The sequence below is a fragment of the Serinus canaria genome, chromosome 2 (assembly GCF_022539315.1).
Source record: "Serinus canaria isolate serCan28SL12 chromosome 2, serCan2020, whole genome shotgun sequence".
Classification (NCBI taxonomy): Eukaryota; Metazoa; Chordata; class Aves; order Passeriformes; family Fringillidae; genus Serinus; species Serinus canaria.
The window spans coordinates 141,918,162-141,940,391 of record NC_066315.1 but is presented as its reverse complement, the minus strand read 5'-3'; the positions used below and the strand labels follow the sequence as shown (position 1 = coordinate 141,940,391).

The 22,230-nt window shown below is 37.8% G+C and overlaps 1 long non-coding RNA gene across 2 annotated transcripts in view; it reads right to left on the bottom strand.

Annotated features, from left to right (window-relative positions):
- LOC108961996 (uncharacterized) overlaps positions 1–22,230 on the bottom strand; it is a 190,744-nt gene that overhangs the window by 49,417 nt on the left and 119,097 nt on the right. Inside the window, exons 1-3 of one of the 2 annotated variants that reach the window (XR_001990432.3) lie at positions 20,387–20,615; positions 12,412–12,552; positions 8,814–8,953 (exon numbers count right to left, since the gene is read on the bottom strand). This is a non-coding gene — a long non-coding RNA (uncharacterized LOC108961996). Of the gene's footprint in view, positions 1–8,813; positions 8,954–12,411; positions 12,553–20,386; positions 20,616–22,230 lie in introns of those variants that run through there. The other variant, XR_007776989.1, reaches the window with a different exon arrangement.

Sequence of the window (22,230 nt, the reverse complement as noted above, 5' to 3'; positions counted from 1 at the left end):
AAAGTCGCCTCTGTGGATTGATTTCTCATTTTAAGGACACAAAGTTTCTGGTTATTTATTACACTGCTGTGGCAGATACTGCAAAGAATGAATCAGGCACAGACAGCCCTTCTTTCTCATTTGACATATGACAAGAAGTGGACAAGGAGATCTCTGAGGGAAAGTAAGGTGGGAAGGATCACTGGGAAACTATGACCATAAATGCTTGCAGTCTTTGCGTAACTCCAAGGAAAAAAGGGAGAAGAAACCCTTCCCTCTTTGCTGGCATATTTGGAAGGGCCTAGGATAAGTAGGGAGAATGCCTTTCTTCTGAGGAACAAAGAGATATTTCTCAGAGCAGGTTTCAGAGGTCACATGGTGAGAGGTGAGAAGAGACAGTAGCAGTTCGTCAACTCCTGGACTTCGAGTTTGCTTAACTGAGATGTGAGGAAGGCAGTCACAGATCTCTTGTCCTCTGGGGAACAAAAGACAGGACATAGACTGCAGGAAGTTTGGAGGTTGAATCACCAAGACTCTCTCTAGAGGTGGTGCTGCTTTCTGTCTAAAGGTGCCATAATCTTTCAAACTACAGCTAAACTCAGAGGTCCCACCTTGGGTCATGACTTTCTTGTGGTAGAAGCTCCTCTGCTATTCAATACTGGGAGAAAATCTAAAAGTGGCAATGGAACAAAATGTGACTCTTGGGACATAAGGCTGGTATCAATAGGGGATCAGATGTTTAGTCTTTTGATATCCAAAACCAGAATAGGAGATTGAAAAGAAGACAAGCTGTAGAGTTTCTTGCGTGATGAATGCAAAAATATTTATGATTCTTTACTGTTGACAGGAATTAATGAGTAGAATTAGCTTCCAAAGTCAGGAAACAAGCAAAAAGAAAGGTCATAAACCAGAATGAGTAGGAATACTCACATATTTACTATGTTTTGGTTGTTCCAGATGAATGTTAAGAACACACTCACAAATAGCATTTTACTCTAAAAAGCACACTTTTTACTCACATGTCTTCTGCACATAACTTTCTTTTTCTGGCTTAAGCCTCAGATAAAGTCTACAAGCAAGATTTGACAGTTTTGTAGAGCTAGTAGGTGAGTGAGGAATGTCTTCTGATAAAAGCACAAAATGCTAAGGAGAAGACTCAGGCCCACCGTTCACCTGTATCCTGCATAGCTGGAGACCAAGTTTACTATTTTTTCATCTGTTGAGAATTTGGTCTTTGGTCAGGATAAAATAAACCCGAGGTGCTAGCAGTTGATGAGATCACTGAGAAGACATCAAAACACTCATGTCTGTGTAAGCTTCATCCCTGCAGGAAGGGGACAATTATTACAACCCAAGTGAATTTCATCTTCATTAGGTGTAGCAATCTCGTGTGCCTGGTGTGCACAAACCACTTAGATCATTCTCTCTATACATTAAGAGGAAAAATAAGCAGCTTCACAGGGGGTTAATCCTTCTGTGATACAAACCTGTACCCTGTGGGGATGAGGCACCCTCTCCACAGCTGGGGAAACTGAGTTGGTGCATTACTTTTACCCTACCAATACAGATGAAGGATATCCCACCAATTGTTTTTCCTAATTAACTACAGTTGAATATTATTAGTCATCTTCCAGATACAACTAGAAGATACTGCCCATATACTGCCCAGTTTCTAGACTACCTGGCATGTACAAAACATCAAACATTGTCTTTAAATCTGGATCGTCCACTTTCCCATTAAGCCACCTGAATTACATCCTTTTAAAAGGAAGTATAAGCATTCAGCTAGAAGCACTTGAGTTTATTCCTTCAGAAATGAGAGATTAGCAGCATCAGACTAATAACTATGCACAAAACCAATCATCTGAATGATGCCATGGCAGAAACTGTGACAGGAGCTGGATTATACAGTCATAAAAACTTGAGAGATTTGTCAAGGGAATGTATAAACCCAGAGTTGTTCCTATTTCTGTTCAATTTAATTTCTTAAGTATGCCTGTTTTTCTTTCTAATATATGATTCTGTCTCATTAAAAAAAATAGGGAAAGAAGCATTTTATTTTCTCACTTTCTCCATATGCATATTAATAGACCAACACTCTAATACATGAGTCTCATTTTCTGTAGCTAGCTGTTGAATTTTCACATATATTGCTAATAGAGGTGGCAACACTGCCTAACTTTGAAGTTTCCCGACACTCCTAATAAATTTTTATTTTCAGTGGCTTAAAATTCTGTCAAACTGTAAGCACTCAGGCTAAAATTTTCCAGACTTGTTATCTGTCTCAGACTAAATTTTTAAAGAACACTGTTGCTCAAAATACCTCACCCATTTCTCAGAAAGAGACTCGGGTAACACTCAGTGGTTGCCCATTTCAGACAAATAAAAAAGAAAACAACTGGGTTTTGGAGTAACACTGAATATGCAATTTTGTGTGATAGACTCAAAATGTCACAGGTGGAAAGTGAAGTCAGGACTAAGGATACTTTGCATGCCATTTCTGTCTCTTGGTTGTAGCCTTTTAAAAGGCCCCTGAGTTTGTCCATGCTCAGACAAGAGCTGAGGCAGTTGGCAGCTGCATGCTTAGAAATTCCTTCCGCACTGGTTGTGTTTTCCTGCCTGCTGCCAGCTCTCAAGGCCAGGAAGTGTCTCTTTCTTTCTCACTCTTTGTGTGAACTCAGTGTTTCTTCTGCTGATGGCTAAGCTCAGGTTCTCTGAAGGAGGATACAGCCCAATGTGTATCCGAGAAAATTCAGCTCAGCAAGAGTCTGGAAGTCAGGTGTGGCATCATATAGTAGGACAGGTAGCACTCAGAGAAAATGGAACAGATGTATCTGAAGCTTCACAGATCCTAAACCTCCCAGCAAACATTTTGTGCAACTCTGCTGGGAAAATGTGCATTTTTGTATCTGCTAGTGCCACTCAGCAGAACGTATGAGAACATCACCCAGGAGTCACAAAACTAACTCCAGAGACAAGAGGTCTCTGCAGTGGATGCAAAGGTTGCTGTGCCAGAAAGGGTACCTGTGCATGCCACTCAGTTGCTACCTGATGGAATTTTTGGGGTTTTTTTCTCCTTTTTCCTTCATTAAAAACCTAGGAAATTAGTCTCTTTCTCCTTCATGCACAGACACCCATTTGAAAGAACCCTGACATTTCAAAGTCATGCACTTAGAAAATAGCAAGTAAGAAATGCAGTGCAGTTAAGTGCATATCATAAAACAAGGGTTTTAATGCAAAAATTTTAACTACCCTACTTCAAAATAAACATGTTGCAAGATATGTGCAGATATACAATGGACATGTTAGACTCTTAACTAAGTCTCTCTTAAATTTATTTTGAATGTTTCAGGCTCTTCCTTTGCTGTGTCCTGCTCAACACCAAAATTTGGCAAAACTATTGTCTTCAATTTTGTAGACATGCTCACATTGAAAATGCTACTTTCTTGCAAAGTGAGTACAAACTTTGGACAGATTTGTAAGAGAAGATAAGCATATTTTGCCATTGCTTGGCTAAAAGTATTCAACAGAATCCCACATAGCATATAGCAGTGGATATTTTTTGTTGTTGTATGGTACTAATTTCCCCCAGCACCATCACTGTTGACTTTATTTATTTTGATGGTCTTTTCTTCCATAGCTCAGCTGAGAAAACCCATAACACTAAATATGGAATGTATTTTAGTCATTATCATGGTCTTAATTAAGTTTCTTCTAACTATTGTGTGATACTTTACTGGAGCCTTTGCTGAAGGTATAACAGTACTTCAGTAATTTCCCTTCTTCAGGGAAATTGAATTGGACCATGGACCAACTCAAAGTAGGTTGGATCATCAAAGTGGGAGTTGCAAAAAAGTTCTTGGAAATTAGGTCTTGCTGAGAAAATTGTCCTAGGGCAGGGTTGGGCCCATGCAAGAAACTGCCTTTCTAAAGGAGGGGAAGAAAATGTGGCCTTAATGAAATCAGTGTTGGTTGGTACAGACTTGATGACTTTGAAATTATTTATTTTTATGAAAACAATATTTTTACAGACATTATATACACCATAATCCAATAAAAGGCATCACATCCTCTACCGAAGTTATTTATTTCCTTATGCTTTGGAGAGTAGACACAGTAACCAAAAAAAAATTGCTATTTACATAAATAGAAACCTTGAATAATCCTTTCACCACGATGAGGGTGATCTGGTCCAAGTCTACACAATGAACCATGCATAACATCTGTCTCCAGATGAGAACATTGTAAGAATTTGTGGTACTTCAAACTGAACAATGTTGAGTTATTGAGTATAAATAAATACATTATCTCTTGGACATGTTCTTCTTGATATCTAATTGGAGCACTCTGTCATGCAATTCACAAATAAGGAAATGCAAGTACTGTTTTTCGGTAGGAAATATTTTCATACAGTTTTTAAAATGAAATGTGACAGTACTGTAGACAAGAGATTACTGTAACTTGTTTGCATCTGTTGCCCTAGAGATTGATTCCACAGTTAGTAGATCAAGATCTCATAAGGAAAAATAGACTAAAAAAAACCCAGAAGGTCTATCTATTATAAGCAAAATGCAATAACTCCCCAGGAGCATAACAAAATGGCCAAAGCAAGACATAGATACAAGAAATTGTATGGGCATTTTTTCTTCTGGTTTCAGACTCTAATTGGTTCCTCCAAATCTATACTTTTCTATGAGAATGCCACCTTCCCTTGGCAGATTTTCAAATAAATTATGTTATCCTGTTTTACAAGGACCTATCCCACTGTTGCTTGCACATATTACAGTTTGTTACAGCATGCAAAACAATGCTGAAATATTTCTACCATTACCTTTATTGTTTTTCTCTGTACCTCTAATTCTGTGTTTATTGCATCTAATAGATCTGTAGAGATCAGTGCTAAACAGGGTCAGTAATACTTGTATTGTGCTTTTAACAAATAAAACTACTCAGTACTACATCATAACAGCATGTTTTTAACCACAGCCTTGAGCATCATTATAACCAATGTGACTTTAATTCACGTATTTGCATTTTGCTTTGTGCAGTATGCAGATCAAGTGCCTCAGTATTTCAATACCAGAGATCCTTTCTGGTGTTAAAGGGTGTGTTTAACTCCGCTTTCATTTCCCTCCTTTTCCAATTAGAGATTATTAATCATCAACTGATAGGAAAATTTTTCACCTTGAAAAATAATTAAATAGATGTGTGTGTCATCTGAAGCTGATTAGAAGTCAAGGGAAAAAAATGCCTTTAGGTTACCCAAAACTTTACAGTCTTCAGGATTGGCTGCCTGCCACCTAGATTCACCCTCTCCAAGTGTACTGGGACACACATTAAGGGAACAGTGAGTGTAGCCACCAGTGATACACATCTTGTATTACAGAAGTTCTTACTGGCTTGTGAAGTAGTTGAATTATATTTTCCTTCTTTTTTTTTTTTTTTTTTTGTGTGTGTGTGTTTTGTTTTGCTTTATTTTGTTTTATTCAGATGTTTCTTCTAAATAATTTCCTCTAACCCATTTCACAGGGAAGAATAATAATGCTCTTTTCCTTGGCTAAGCAGAGCTACTTAGCACTTCATTAGTCACCATGCTCTACACGAATCCCAGCAGGAATGGGAACACAGCTCACTTGAAACTGAGCTGTGGGGTGTTCTGTGCTGACTTTTTCATTGTGAGGGGAACATCTTTCTCAGTTTTATGCATTCTCACTCCTTTTCTCTCAAGAGAACTGAAGGCACAACCAAATGGCATTAAAAGCATGGAAAGCACTAGATACTAACAAAATTAAAGAATTGTCTTGGCTCTGGTTCTTATGCAGGTAAAGGCTCTGAACCTGTAAATGCTTTGATGACTCCTGGCACTAGCTGGGATAAAAACCCAGAGAAGTGTCATTTGGGATGCAGGCAGAAAAAAATGGGGATTTTTGGAGTGGTAACAAAAATTGTTAATAGCTCAGCAATACAGAGGAACTTTTATTTAACTTTTTGTAATAAGTGTTAAATATCCTGAGAAAACATTTCCAGCTTGATGGTTTTTTTTGCTTTCAACTGTCTGGTTTGCAGCCTGCCTGCAGGACAACTGGTTTTCTCTGCCACATGAACATCTTCCTGCACCACCATCATGGTGCTGATGTCCCCCTGCTACCACCATCACCACATCAGTAACCACGTCCTTTTTTTAAACTGTTATCATTGTATGTGGTCCTAATCATAAAACAGAAATTCAGGAGGGCTTCATCTGCTTAAACATGGATATTTGCAATTTAGGCATCAACATCTGACTAAACATACTTTGGTCTGTGTCTTTGGTTTTTCACTACAAGTGTGAAACTTGCAAAATTGTTCTGTTGGGAAAAATGTATCAATTCTGCAATTTCTTTCTTCAAAGTTCCTAAAATTCTAATTCAAATGCTATGTTACTGTAGCAAACAGCATACAAAGGGAAAATGGGACTAGTAGGAAAAAAACATGTCACAGGATACTGCCTGGAATATATTCTGACCTCACAACACCCACATTATCTCCCAATAACAGTAATGGAAATTTTGCACACACATCAAGGCACAATATATAGCTAAGCCTTTGACTGCTTTGATATGTATTTATGAATGTAGTTATACATTTACTCCCTCAGCCAATTTAAACACCTGTGATTCAGAGTTTAAATTTATTCATTAATACTTTCAAACAGGGAAAACCAGTATGGAGACAACCTTCATTTATTAAAAACAATCTGATTATCTAGTGAAATACATCAGGCATAAAGAAATAAATTAAGGTTAATATTTTTTATCCCATTGGGATCAATTGTTTGGGAAAAAAAATTGCATGCTAAAAATTTAGGGTACAATTATAGATCATTTGTATAAGAAAGGGTACATGTTGTTTTGCATAAACATTAATAGACATAGATATCTAGAATATGGTATTTTATAACCACATGTTACATACATAACTAACTGCAAATGTGAAGAGTTTTGATTGAGACATCATATAAAGAAAAACAAGCAAAAGTATGGATATATCTTTTAATTTATGTAATTGAATATATTTGGACTAGTTTTCCAAATTGGTTTGAAATCATGTAGTTAATTATTGTGAAATTAATATGTTTGAGAATTAGAATACTTTAGAATAATAAACCAATTGTAAATTGAAAGCAGGCTGTAGATCATGCACCCAACCACCTTCTCTTAGAATTGCAGGTAAAAATTGCTGCATTTTAACATACTAACTATTACTTTGCTTTATTTTGACTATTAAAAGAATTATACCTAAAGGCACCAATTTAGAAATAAGTAACAATATAGTAAAACTTACTGACACGTGTCCAAAACAAATCAGAAAGATTCAACATTCACATGTAATGGACATTGTTTAAGTCTTACATCTTAAGTCTGTGTTTGGAATTTTTTAAGATTTGAAGAATTGCAATTTATCTTCTCTGCAGACACAACGTTAAAGCACAAAAGTTAAGCTTTCATTTGCAAACCTGATTTTTTTTTTTTTTTTAATGAAGAAGAATTCTTTTCCTGGTATGAGCAACCAATCCAGACTCTAAAACCCCCTTGCTAGATAAAAAAGCAAGTACTAAGATGTGAACCCTTTGCTTCTCAATGGGAGTTTCTAGGTCAAATTTCATCAAGCCTGGCTCTTTTATTGCAGTGTTGATGATGTATCCTCATGTTATGGGCATGCCAAATGCTGAAACACTCTGATTAACTCTGCTATCATTAAAAAACCCCAAATCTGTGGTTTTAATGTCAGGAAATGATATAATCTCTTTTAGAGCTCTCTCATAACAAACTGACCCAATTTGAATGTAATAGTGATGTTCCTGAACTTTGGATGGTTTTTTTGAAAGGGAATTTCCAGATTTGATAGCTCTGAAGCTGTTTATGCTGGGCTCAACGGCCCTGTCTAGTTCACAGTCCTCCAAATTGCAACAAATCAAGAAAGTTACCCAAGCATGACATTGGAACCTGTTGCAAAATATCAATCCCAACTTCCCCAAACATGAAATGAGTTATTAGATCACAAGACTGGGTGTGTTTATTATAACGATCAGTCCAGTTTGACAAGATTTGTCTTAAATCTTTTTCAAGGCCTTATTTCCTTTTTTTCAACACAAGTTTTATGCATGTGTCCACTGTGACTTTTCTTCCAGTTCAGTTCACCTCTGTTTTTTCTCTTCTCACTCCAGTATGTGTGAATAAAACCTCAGTCTGCATCATTCTGTTTCATTTGCTTTCATAATGAAAAGAAAATTTTCACAGAAGTTAAAAGAATTTTCAAATAAGACTGATTAATCTAAAAATGAAATGTAAATTTTTTTTCATGAGAAGCTGGAGAAACTTGAAAAAAGAAAAAGCACTGAAAAAATGCTTTGAAGAAAAAGTTTGGAAGGAACTGAAAAAGGATTGTTTTGGTGTGTTATTTTTTGCCTAGACAAAACAATCTCATTCCTAAATAATTTTAAGTTAAGTGACATAAACCTCTTTTTAAACCTGAAATACCCCGCCTATGAGAGTTTTGTTGTTAAAATAGTCAATTTTATAATGAAGAGTTTTACAATAAAAATCAGTTTTGTCTTAAAAGTGAGAAAGATTTATTTAGCTTTGGGGTTTTTTTCTTCAGTTGAAAGTGATGAGTTCAGAAGCAATTTGCAAGTCCTGCAAATACCTGATTGATATTCTTCCACAAATAAATGCATAACTGAAAAATTTCAGTCTGGTGCATGGATGGCTTTGAAACATGAACAGGAGTAAATTAGCCAGTTTAAAAAAAAACCTTACGTGTAATGTATTTGTTGATATAATCATATATCTTACCTTCACTTCATGATCCAGAAGAGATTCAGATGTAATATTACAGAATGAGTGGAATCCAGTCAACCAGTCCATTCTATTTCAGCTAGAGAAAGGAGCTTCTCATCATCAGTGTTGAAACATAGATTTTTTGTTTCACTGACCTATAGCAAAGATGATGGCTTCATTGTTACTCAATTTTTGTGCAGTGTAACTGACTGCAAAAATCAAAGCACTAAAACACAGTGTTTAACAGAGGTGCTCCCTTGCTGTTTGCCCCCACATATAACCACAACTGCAGAATACACCACTGTCAAAATTGATTAAATACACTCTGAACTCTGCTTCAGGCAAAATCAACCAGAAAAATACAGGTCTTTTCCTCTGCTCCTGAGGTGATCAAAACCAGGTGAGAAAGCTCAGCTGGCCTCCAGTTCTCCCTTTAGAGATTAGACAACAACTGGGGTACTTGTGCAGGACAGCACAAAATGTGGTCATCACTGGGAAAGTTGGGCTAGGGCTCTTTGCAAACTAACATCTGCAAGATTAATTGTGTAATCTTTTAAGTGAAATACTACATTGACAGTCTCTACCCAAAGAAAACCCAAGTCACAAGATATGTGACAATCAGTCACAATATATGTGATATATCAGTCAAAATACCACTAAAATAAAATGCTCCGTGTGCACAAGACCTCCCTCCTAGTGCTTTTCTAAGAGGACAGAACTACACACACCAGAAGAAAAGGATGCTAAGCCACAAACACATAAGAAAATCAGGATGTCTAAGCTTTTTCCACTGCTAAATGAGAGCATTTCTACCAGTAAAGATCTGTACCATGTAGAACAGAGGGTCTTTACTCAAAAAGCAAAGAGCGTCCAGAGATTTTCAGTTGAACTGTGAATCATTATAAATTTCTCAATACATTTTTCCAGAAGGAAGAGATGCAATAAAATGGAAAATTTATTGGATTCCACTATGTTTTCATCAGCAGGGCCTGGCAAATGTTCACTTCATACATGCTAGTACACTATTTCTTTTCTGGGGGGTTCTAAGCAATCTTAAAGACAGCAACTTCAGTTAGCAAGGCTGAATATTTCTTCTTCTTCAGACATCCCGATCCTGCCCTGAAGGTAATGAATTTGGTTAAAAGCTTATAGCTTTCATCTAAACATTAATAAGAAAGAATAGTGAAGAATATGAGACTTTCAAACCTTAATTCAGGCTGGGTCCTCAGACTGTTTAGCACCTGAAACTATATTGTCTGAGTGGACTTCATAAATAAAGTGACAGTAAGAAGAAATTTCTTTTCCTCTTAAAGCTTTAAATTATTTGTATTCCCTCCTTTTCTTAAGTTTTTTTTTTTTGACATTCACACTAATTTAATTACTTCAACAGCTGACATACTCAAATTCAAAAGATTTGAATAGGTACTGTGTATAATTCGAAGAGGAATGAGTTTGACCTTGCTGACATAAATAAAAATCTGGGAGAGCTATAGTTAGATACATATAAGAAAAATAGATAGACAGGTTGAATATAATTCTTTAGTAGAGTAGTAGTTAAAAAAAGGAGGCATGTCTTGCTGAATGACATGGCCCAGGTCAAGATCAGCCAAATAACATGGAACTCTGAAAGAAACAGGCATCAAAATGTCAAGTCAAATTAGTCACTAGAATCAGTTCTGCATAATGGCTGGCTGTGACAACTGAGCACTCGAAAATGTAAATAAAAAGAAAACTTGTTCCTCTGTAGGTCTTAAGGCTAAAAACACCTGTTTGCCAAGCTTACAAAAGACAAATTACAGCTAATAGGCAAGTTTTAAGATAATTTATAAAGAATTAATCAGAGAAACAATATGCTTTCATTCTAGAAACCAGCACTTCTACTGATTCAAGGAATTTGCATGCAAAGCCACTCTTCTCTGTGACTCACTACCATGCTTCATTTGTTCTGTTGTGAACTGTGAGGTCCTGGTTTGTATTCTCCCAAATACACATGCAGAAGTGCAAACACCTTATTGCATACGCCAAATGGGCAGTTACAAGCACAATCACTTGTTGGCACAAAATTGGTCACATTGAGCGCAAAACAAATCACAGCTCCTGTGCAATTATTTTGAAGCACTGATGAGTACACATATGGCATGCAAAAATTAATTATAAAAAACTTTGATTTTTTTTTTCCAGTAGATATACAAAATACTACTAATAGAGTATGTGATGCCTGTTCCCCACTAGTTTCCTGGATAGCTGCACAGGAAAGTTGTGATCATATTAAGAAGTTCATGCACTTGCTGAATAAATTTTTTCCTCTAGACCAGAGTTTGTCTGGCATGGTTATGGTAGAGAGTGGCTTCTGTGAGGAACTGGCAGAAGCTTCCCCTACATTTCACAGAGCCAGTGCTGAGCAGGTGGGGGCCCAAAGGAGACTGTGACCCCATGGGAAGCCCGTGCCGGAGCAGACTCCTTGGCCTGTGGCCCCATGGAAAGAGGAGCCTAGGCTGGAGCAGGCTTGCTGGCAGAACCTGTGACCATGTGGAAGACCCTGGCTGGAGAAGTTCATTAATAACTGTAGCCCATGGGAAGGAGACCCATGTTGGAAAAGTTTGTGAGGGAGTGTTTCACATGGGAAGGATCCCATTCTGGAGCAGGTGTAAGGAGCCCTACCCTGAGGAGGAAGGTGTGGCAGAGATCATGTGTTATGAACTGGCCACAGCCCCCATAACCCATCCCCCTGCATCACTAGAGGGAGGATGGAAAAAAAATGAGGGGTAAAGTTGAGACCAGGAAGATGGGAGGGTTGAGGGGAAGGTGTTTTACGATTTATTTTAATTTCTCATTATCCCACTCTGATTCGATTGGTAATAAATTTGTGTTTCTTTTGTCCATGGTGATAACTGATCAATAATCTTTCCCTGTTCAACCCATGAGTTTTATATTTTCTCTTCCCCATCCAGCTTTAGTGGGCACTTGGTGTCCAGGCTGGATCAATCCACCACAGTAGTGTATCCAAAAGCTGAAGAAGAGTGAAGGTATTCATGATTCTGAGTTAGAAATAATATTTCAATAAATGGCCTGTACTAAACATGCAAATGTAGAAAGGGTAAAATCTCCTTCTCCAACACAGAGGCTAGAAAATATACAGCAGAATATCAGATTACTTTCCAAGAAATTATTATGAATATTATCTTGATTTGAAGATGCAGCAGCTCATGCTCATTGAGTTCCTCTTGAAAAGCTGAGGTTTCCAATTGAAATTCAGTCAAAGCTGACAGTTTATCTGTGGTCTCTTTTACTGTTACAAAATAAACAACTGCACCCCAAAAGTGAATAAGTGAGTAAATATTTCCAGAAATTACGTTTAAGTGTCTCAATTCTTTGTTACTCAAGCAAGGTGCTAATAGGATCTTAATATCAAATGCAATTTTTTATCACTCTTACAATGATAAATGTGTACAAACATTAAAAGAAAATTCAAAGTACATACACATTAAATAAGAAACTAATTATAAAGACAGGAAGGAAGCAGACTTTTTAGAGGTTCAATCAACATCACAGTCAATGTTTTTTGCTGGAAAAAGAGGGAGAAATAAAGAGCAATCTATCAGGGATTCCTTACATTTAAATTTTCACTTGGCCAAGGTCATGAGCTGCATATATGATTGCAAATGCAGCAAGGTACCTTCAGAGCTCCTCCCCTTCTTTCTTTCAAAAGATGTTGAAACACATACTGTCATCCATGACCTAGCAGAGCAGTGGTCTGAAAAAGAGAGAAATAATTAAAATTGGAGAAGGCAAATAATCTCATCCTGACTTTTCTGTAAGAGTCAACACACAACAGAAGTCTCAGTAATGCTTTAGGTTCTGGAGCCTCTTAGAAAATCTTAATAGAAAAACCTTTTTCCCCAGGCAAGCTTATTTGCAGACTTTACAATTATATGCTCCCACAGAGAAGAAAATAATTTCATGAAAACCCAGATCCTTCTGTTTCTGATGCCACAAGATCATGCAAAGAATGACTCTAATGAGCAGGAAGAGTCTATGTAAAAATGAGCATGTTTGTCAATGTTGGTAAAGCTGTGTATGCAGTTAAATCATACCAGCCACTCAAGCACCATTTTTACCATAGCCACAGCAACATGTGTATTTGAGAAAAACCAGGAGCAAGACATAATGTGCTCCAATATAGGGGCCCTTCCTCCTTGTCTTCTTTTCCTTCTGGTTCAAGCGATAAAAACCAGTACTGGTCTTACCCTGCTATGTTTGTTTTGATGGAGCTGAACTTCCACCTGAATTTCGTCTGCTTCTTCTGCCTTGTACATTGAGAAAGCCCATAATTAAAACTCAACACCTTCTCTTCATCAGTCTTTGAAATTTTCATAAATTTTAGTGCTGGATTTTTTTTGTATGAGGCATGTTTTTATTTTGCCTAATAATCCCCTTAAGCCACAACCCCAGGAGACTATTCATTGTCAGCACCATGCAGCACAATGGAGAAAAGAAGCCTTAGTTCTAACCAAATGCTGGTCCATGGAACCAAATGGGGAGCAAAGCCAGCTGTGTGACCCCATGCAGGCTCCTATTGTTGACTCTAACCCTTTGCAAGTTGTCCAGATCCTTTTTCAATACAACACACTGGTTAATAGAATAGGTGAAACCTAATCCAGTTATGCTCATGGTCTGAGATAACCTGAGTATAAGTTGTGTGTCTTGATTCTCTGACTATCCCTGCCTGTTTCATTAATTTCATAAATGTTATTTATTCTTGGAGCTTATTTGCTGTGAAGAAATGAGTTCCCTTCAGAACAAAGCCTGGGTGTGCCTGTGAGTCCAGAGAGTTTGTGGGAGGGAACTCTGCTGGGATGACATTGAACAAGTGTAGCTTTTTCTTCCTCATGCTGTCCTCTAAGTTGCCCCAGAAAACTCTGCATGTTCATTTCTACTCTTATGAAGCACCCCAGGGCATAAAATGCATGCCCTCAGCAGTATGCCATGAAAAGAGAACTCTAGTCCACTCCAGGAACCAGCTAAAACATTCCTCACAATTTGAATGGGAAAGCACCGCTAAATTTTGTAAGAACATTACAGCAATAACAGCAGATGCACTTAGCACTGAATTTAACTACTAATTCTACAGCTTTCCATTATCTCATTAAAAGCTCATGTTTTGGCACTAATGCAGCCTATACAGTGAAGAACCTGAGCAGAGGCAGCTAATGTCAGAGAACAGGATGAGAAAATCCTCATGGCTAACATGAATATGCAAAAATACTAAGCAAATGCCAAGGTTGAAATGTATTTGAATACCTCTGAATTCATTGAAAGACAACCAAAAGCATCTCATCAAACTCTGACCTCATATCAGTTTTACTGTTGTGAAACTGTGTTGAATCTGCTGGCTTGATCTTCAAATGTATGCCAGTGTAAATAAGAGAAGAATCTGGCCCAGGGTTTTTGACCCTTGTGGCTTGGCAAAATTACTAGAGAGCTGCTGGAAATGAAAGCTTGGGGAACACTATAGCCAGGCTGTATCCTTTCTATTGTCAGGCTGTGCAAGGGACAAAAAACCCCTGAGAATTACCAGCAATATTACAAAAGCAGTAGACCTCCAAAAGACACATTTTCTATCAATAGAAAGGGTTAGATAGGAACATTATTGTGGTGGAGATTTGCAAGAGAATTTCCTGGAAAGCCCCAAATAAACTACTGAAATATGAGTGACAGGATGTCATTGTTTGACACTGGTGCAATGCCAGCACCTCCATGAAAATACCTTCTCCTTGGTGTCTACTGTGATATGTGACCAGGAGTAGAGCAAAGCAGGCTCCAAATTAGGAATAAAAGGGGAAAAAAACTTTATTAACTTACAACTATATGTAAAAAGAAACACACAGAACTCAGAATGAAAAACCTTCTATAAACATTCCTCTTCTTCTCACCAAATTCTCAGTATATCACAGTAAGACAAAACCTTGGATTCTCAATTCAGTTACCACTTCTCCAATCACTAACTCTCAGTCCGTCACCACGCTTCAGATAATCAATTCTCAGTTCATCCAGAAGAGAGTAATCTTTCTTGTACCATAGGCTTCCCCAGGAAACACAGTGGAAACCTCTTTTGTTTCCATGTCATATGTGGCACCGCCCAGAGAACATTTGCCATTGTGGTATCTTCCTTCCATGTACAGTGCTCTCACCACTGCTCATGGACCAGAGCTTCTTCTAGGGTTTTCTTTTTAAGGACAGTGCTCAGTTCCAAAAAGAGCACTGTCTCTCACTTTGGGGACACTTGTCCCCCTCAAATTTTACTTTCTGGGGCCGAGGGGGTCTTGAGAACAGAGATCTTCTCTTTCACCGAAGATCGAGGGCACCACCACCCTCCTCACTCGTCTCTGTTCATGCACTCCTTCACATCACATCATTACACTCTCTTGGCTCTGAGCCATTGCCTCTCCCTAAATGCAGTCTCTGTGTCACAAGAAAAATAGTTCTGTCCATAGCTGTACAAGAAAAGTCCAGCCAAAGACCACTCTATCATCTCCTCTCACTTAGAATTCTTCTCAACTTCTCTTGGACACCTTTCTCTTGCACAAACTTGCATTACACTTGCTTATTTCTTGCTATTCCATCTCTATCTCTTCATTCAGCTCCAGGAGGATCAGCATTTGTAAGGTTTCCATCATCCAAGAAAAGGGTTAAAATATCAGTCTCTGCCTGTCCAAAACTCTTATGCTGGCCCTGCTGGGCACCTTCTCGCTGCACCCCCCTTTCTCCTTCTCAGCCAGACTGTGCTATCTAATTTCCAGGTGGCACAGGCACAAACACCAACTCTCTCTCTCTCTCTCTCCCTCGGGGGGTGAGAGGCTGCCCAATGCCTCTCAAGGTTCTTCCTCCCTTCTATCCTGCAGGGCCTTCACTTCTCTTCTCTGTCCCAGGCCCGGCCTACCTCATTCAGGCCTCGTGGCTTCCCCTCCCTTGCCCAGCCCGCAGCCGGGCAGGGGAGCTCTGACCTCTTTCACAGACGGAACTCAAGAGAGCTTCCTCTTAAGAGTTCTCTGCTTTTAACCCCCCTGTGTTCTCAGAGGCGTATCCATGTCTTCAGTGGCCACACCAAGTGCCAATATTCAAATCTGACTTACTTCTTTTCAAACCAGGACACAGGCCATGACAAAATTGCATATAAGTAAAATCATCTGACCTCATTGAAAGCACAGGCTTTTGTGGGGAGACAGAGGCATTCCCAGGGAGTCAATGAGCTGTGATGAGCATAGGCAAAGGGGATGGATTTAACAAGTACAGCTTTGAGGTTTTAGTCTGCTGGAAGCCTTTGGGTGGGATTGAATCTAGTCATCCTCTAAACCTGATTGCACCTGTGCTTCCTAATATCGTTGTGTTCTTCATTTTGGAGTAATAATTAGAAAAATATGTATACACATAGCCATGTTTTAACAAGACACATGCAATTTTAAAGCTGTCAGAGAAGGGAAAAAGAAAACCTTACTCTTTCTTCAACTTCTAGAGAAAAGATACAAGATTTTGCTTCAAGTGCTATTCAACTACCTCTCCTTCAGAGAAGTCTTTCTAACTTTGAAACTTTTTGCTTTGACCCATCATAACAACCCATTGTCTCTACCAGAACAAGAAGTTATGCCATTATCTGTAACCATAGCAGCAGCAGGAGTAGGCAATTGAATTTTCTGGATGAAATGTCTCCATCAGCAGTCATTGCTAAGAGCTAAAATGTCACTGTAAAGAAAAACTTGGGAAAGGAGGACAGATTTCTATTTTTTATGGTTGTCATGAAAGCTGTGTCTGTCTTCCAAACCCACAAAAATGCTGCTAGAAGCAATGTATGAATCTGGCTAACTTTTTACTACCCCAGTCACCTGAGTAGCACTTAAAAATTAGGTTGATATTTCACATCAAAAAGTATCAGGACTATTGCATTCTTGAAGTTTTTGTGGATTTCATTTCAGAATCATATTTTATATTATTTTTCACTATCTTTCTGCTATTTAATTGCCCATAAAACTTAGTTTTACTAAAGATTAAAATTTGTTTTGTTATCACATTGAAGCTCTCTATGTGACTGGTTAGAAGAATAGATGCATTTAGCTGAAACATTGTTTAAAATAAGAAATCAAATAGTAATGATCAGCTGGTCATTTTTTTAAATTATGTTTTATTTTCTAGGGAGTTTTTTAAGTAGCCACATAAGTTAAAATGTGTATACATTCAACATCTTCTCACAGAAGACATAAAATACTAGCTAATTTTAAAAATTAAGTTGTTTAGCATTTTTACCAGCAGTCTATCAACTTCCTCAAGAAATTATTTGTGGAAGGCTTCCCTAAATAGGCAAAAAGGATATTATCCCATCACTTTGGAAAAATGTTGTAGATAAGGGAGGTAACAAAAGATTAACCATTTCAATAACCATTAACCAGGATCATAACTTATTAGCCAATATGGCTCTTGTATTACACTGATAGGCTTTTCTAGAGGCACAGAAGGTACATTCCTCTTTAGTCACGCCACACTTACATCAGCAGATCTACCCAAGTAATCTTTTTTCCACACCTTATAAACTTAATATCTCCCACAGGTATAGACATGCAGTCCTTGTTGAATGCAGTTCCTCTGTTTAATCACCATGATTTCTCAGAGCCTGTTTGAGTGGCCACAAACCACCTGCTTTGGTGGTTGTGAGAGCCATTGCCTTGGAGCTGTCCATCAGTGCACACAGACACAATGTTTTTGTGAGATGAGGGGGACTAGCTGAACTGGAAAAATAAGCAGCAACAACACTCACAGTAGGTGCATAAAAATAACAATCAGAGACATATTCTGATTCAGCCTGCAGATCTTTCCACCAGATCTGGCCAACTGTGGATGGTGTACTCAAGTCAGAAACACAGTTTTGTCCCTGCTTTATGTGTTATTAAAAATATATGTAACTTGAGATAATTCAGAGTATACAGCTATTCATTCTTCTGGACATTGTCATATCCAATATCCAGAAACCACTTCATAGTGGAAGTGGAACCGTCTTTTCCCAAAATGTCATTTTATAGTTCTCAGAAGGAGGCACTTTTGGCTTTCCCCAGCCTTGCTTGCATTTACAACCTGTGGTCATGTTTCATATTGAAAACATGTGACGCAGCTATATCATGGCTGGGAATACTTGTCTACATCATGTCCCATTCTTCAAAGTTCAAATATTAGCTCACATCTAGTCTGACTATCTTTCCACCATAACAGAGGCATCATTATCTACACAGATCTTGCAACTCTAACTAGTAAAATATTATTATTTACATATGTAAAGTCAAACCTCAGTGCTGAGGTTCAGATTATCAAGTGAGTAGGACTGCATGTAAATAATAACTGAATTCAGTCCCAAGAAACAGATATTCATCTCAGTCTGGTAAAAATGCTGACAGTCTTTTCCCAAAGTAACTAGGTTAAACCCACGAAGGCAAAAGAATACAGAAAGTGGAGGGGAAAAGGTAGCACTAACCAACAGATGGTTGACATAGTGTGCTTCTCTGCTCTTCTTCAAATCATGGTAGACTACACTAAAAACTCACGTGTCCTCTTAACAAAAGGCTCATCAGACTAAGCAGGATGTTCTTTGGTTTCCTGTTGCCCCTGCTACTGCTACCCTTTGGAAAAGGAGCTGTCCAGCAACATCTTGGAATGTCTTTAAAAACAGTCCAAAAAAGACATAAAAAGCAACCAGGGAAAGCTCTAAGCTACCTGCAGACATTATCAAGAGAAGACAAGTCAGCATGAGATTCTTGTTTTGCTAGGTGGAGGCATCTGTATCGTGCTAAAGGTGAACTGAAGCTTTCAGTCTATCTGTCTCCTCAGACTGACAGACTGAAAAAGAGAAACTCAAAAAACTCATATGAGTAATTTTTTTTCACATTCACAACAGATATACAGGAAAATTTTAAGTCATGTCCAGTGTTGTTTGTTCTCTGAATGATGATGCAAGGTTAGCGATGAACTGCGGTACTTCTGTGGATACAGAACAACAATTATGTTATCAGAGGATTCTTAGATCTTTTTCATTGTCTTTAAAAAAAAAAAAAATGGAAGACCAGGAACCCCAGTGTATGTGTCTATTAAGGGATTGATTGACATTCCATTAAAGTCAGGAGGAAGGAGATACATCTTACTGCAGTGTGGACTTATATATCTAAACTTTTGGCCATGAGCTTTCTTCATAACCAATAGAGGAAAGGCCTGTAAACTCAGAAAACTTTAAGGTGCAGCACTCCTTATCCTAGAGAAGGCAGAAGCTTTAGATGAGATCAATCACACTCTCAACTCTGTGTCTCTACTTGATTTGACTATAATAGGATAATTATCTCAGACACAAACTTTTAGTGTGAATATCAAAAGATAGATAAGGTAATTTCTGCCAGGGGATCTCATGTCATCTACAATGTGCGCTGTCAGAAACTTTGCTTGGGTAAAAGATGGCAAAAAAATACATAGGAATGAGTCAAAGCAATAGAAATATTAATATAAGAAGAAAATATCTTTATTGTTATCTGCTGTTGAATTTATTCTCTTACTTGGATTGTCCCCTATTTTACCATCCCTTCTTTGATAAGGCTGTATTCTAAGAGGTAAATCTTATGCCAGGGAATATTTTTAAGACATGGAATGAAAGGCACAGTGATCCAAGTCATAGATAGACACCAGTCTTCAAGATCCTAAAGTCTTCCACAGCATGTTAACCCAATAAAACAGTATAGGCACTACTGAAAATAAACAGTAGTATAACCTCCTGTTGCTGGTTGATTTTTTAAACATTTTTTTCTTAGCATTGGCACTATAATCATTCCCTTCTCTTCATTTGATTAATCACAAAGGGCAATATTTTCATGCCTGGAACCAGGCCATCTTTTTAATGTATGTTTTTATGATATTTACACAGCAGTTTGAATTAGAGAAGATTGTCATTAGAGCTCCATTCCTGCATTCCATCAGATAAACAAAAAATTATCTGGGTTGATTAGTTTCACCTTGACAAAAGGGTCAATGTCTGGGGCTTCATCTGACAAATTCATAACCATAGACTTCAAGGGGAATACTTGTTAGTAATTAACTTGAACTAGTTTCTGGAAAAAGAATTTAAGGGCTTTACTTTGGTATTGTTTATCAGATCAAGCATCTAAATTTCACTGACTTCTCAAAGAGCTGAGCATGCAGAATGCACAATATTGCTGCAGTGTTTTCCTTGGGAAATGAACTGTGGGTTTGTGACTGCTAATCAGCTGTATGGATTCCTCAAACCACTGTCACAGTCAGTCTGAAATAGTAGTCACCTGCTATTACTGGCAAAAACATAATTAGTCATGAAATTAAAAACATATATCCATCCATAACCTGAAAAAAGTTGCATCATTCCCCTGAACCTTGTTACATTAATTTAACCAAATAGTAACAAAATTCACTCATAGTTTACAAGATCTTTATATGTCAAGAAAATAAGTTAGGTGTTCCTCTTTCACTGGAGACGCAAAAAGAAAATTCTCATGCATAAGCACTCATACACATATACACCCACTCTTACATACCTTTTTTTTTTTCCCAGAAGATATTTTGTTTAGACTGAGAGTAAGCATCTGAGCCATCATATGAGAGCATCATCAGATATTTCCAAGTTCCTGTGAAGGTTCATATTATTTTCTGATTGTCTGCACTAGAAGGAAGGTCTACCCTTGAGAGTGAAAGGAAACCAGGAAACAGATTTGGGGATGCATTTGTCTTAAATTCTAAGCTGCTAAAAAAAGCACATTCTTTATAAAATTGCCTGAGCCTGTGTGTGTTCTGAGAGCAAGAAACCTGACTTCCTTTCTGTGCTGATTTCTCAGCCCACAAGCTGTTTTCTTAGTAAAACCAGTTTATGACAGAACTCTAAGTGTCTCTCAGAACAGACTGTCACAGCTTTGCACTCAGAGCCATCATGTTACTGTACCTTGGCAGCTGATGGCTTTCACCTCCTGCATTCAGCACCTTCCCAGATTGGGTTGTTAACAGTTGAGTTTCTCTGTGAAATTCTGGCAATCATTTGCAAAAAGCCCAAAAACTTTTTATTTATATATATGTATATATATATATATATAATTTTTTTAAGTTGGAGCCTAGCTGGATTTTAAGGCATTCTTATACCTGCCTTCATTGCTGGCCCGAAATTGATTATGAGACTCAAGTGAAATGACCAAAATTGGAGGATCATTGGATCAGACAGGATTAGAAAGGCCTAGGACCCATGTGACTTTCATTATTTCCTAGTACCTTGACCCACATAGTGTGCCTAGAGGATGGTTTCAAAGCTTTATAAAAATATGGCTTCTTTATCATTCCTGGATTCTTTCCAGCAACAAATATTAGCAGCTCACCATGATCTTTCCTCTCGGCAGTATTCTGCTAAATGAGTGTCTGCTCTTGGCTCTACTGACATAAATCCAAGTTAAAGTCACTAAAACAGAGGGGGTTATTTAATTTTCTTCCTTCAATTCTATTGACTTTGGGGACTCATATCAGTAACTCAGGGTGTAGACCAAACAGCCCTCCCTCTTTTCAGATCTACTCTAGGACCACTGAATTCAAATTTGACCCAGAGTCACGTCATCACTTGAAACTAGCTGGAGAAACTAGATCAGGTTATTGGTATTGTTTAAAATAATTGTCTTTTCTTGAGAATTTTTTTCTTTGTACCAGTGATACATGCTCCCTTCTAATGTGTGGGCTGCTGAAGGTATTATATTAAAAGTCATTATAAAAAGCAATTTTGAATAAAACATAAAAAATTCAAAAAGATGAAGTTCTGGTAACGAAAGCTGGAAGATGGCTTAATGTAGGTGACATCTAAATGAGTACATAAGTGTCCTGCTCAGACATAATCCCTGCATGGAAAACAGTGGCCATAGTGATGTAAATATGTGTAGGAGACACACAGAGAAATGTTGGGCAAAGTAACACGTAGACAACATTTCTGAAGGGAAGATCTGTGTTGAATTATTAGTGTCTCTAATTTCAATGCCAGATTTCCCACAGACTTCAGGGCATGCAGGCTTTCTGTCCTATCCTTGATCATCTCAGATTGTCACAAACTTAATTTTTCTTTATGTCATCCAACCTGGTAATGACAGTACCCAAAAGTTTTTAAAGTTCTTCTTTAAGGTTGCTTAAGCAAATAACACCCCGATGGAATTTGGAGGAGTAATAGTTTTACCACTTTCAGGTAGATTTTTTCTGTCATACAGGGGAAGAGTCACAAATCAGTTTCTGCATCAAAAGTGAGTGAATACAAACACCCCACAAGGATGAAATCTCAGTATTATTCCCTTTGTTTTTCTCTGAGCAAACCTCAGGAAGCTATCCACTCTGTTGTAAAGGTTTTTGTGAGAACCACACG